Source organism: Olea europaea, chromosome 18 (assembly GCF_002742605.1).
Source record: "Olea europaea var. sylvestris chromosome 18, O_europaea_v1, whole genome shotgun sequence".
Lineage (NCBI taxonomy): Eukaryota > Viridiplantae > Streptophyta > Magnoliopsida > Lamiales > Oleaceae > Olea > Olea europaea.
In genome coordinates this window covers 30,727,602-30,728,109 of record NC_036254.1, presented here as the reverse complement: position 1 = coordinate 30,728,109, position 508 = coordinate 30,727,602, and positions in this window count along the sequence as shown.

Genomic DNA, 508 nt, shown 5'->3' with positions numbered 1-508 from the left:
TTGCAATTCGGTGCGCGGCTTCTTGCAAATCTCTTTTCGTGTCAAACAATTGATCGACATGTAAATCTTCATCATCAGGAACTACACGCGAACAATTAGAAGACCGTGTACTCGGCCCAGCATGTGATCTCCCACCAAACTCATGTCTCTGTCTGGATAAAGCAATCAAATCCTGATTTGTAAATGGCCTTTCATCCTCGTTGTCTTGAACTTCCTCGTAAATCCTTCGTGTAACGGTGACATCATGGTGAGTAGCAACTGCCCCAGGAATAACCACATCATCCTCCCGAGCAATCTCAACAGTATCCCAAAAATCATTCTCATTACGATCCTCTCCATTGAAAACTTCGTGTTCACCCTCGATGACATTTTTCTTCAACAAACTTACGCAAATAGGAGTCGTCTTTCGACCTTGGTTCAATTGAATTAGATGCTTTATTTGCGCTTCAGAAGTAACTTTCAAAGGTGGAATCGAAATTGTTGAATGCTTTTGAAATAAAAATCCCAA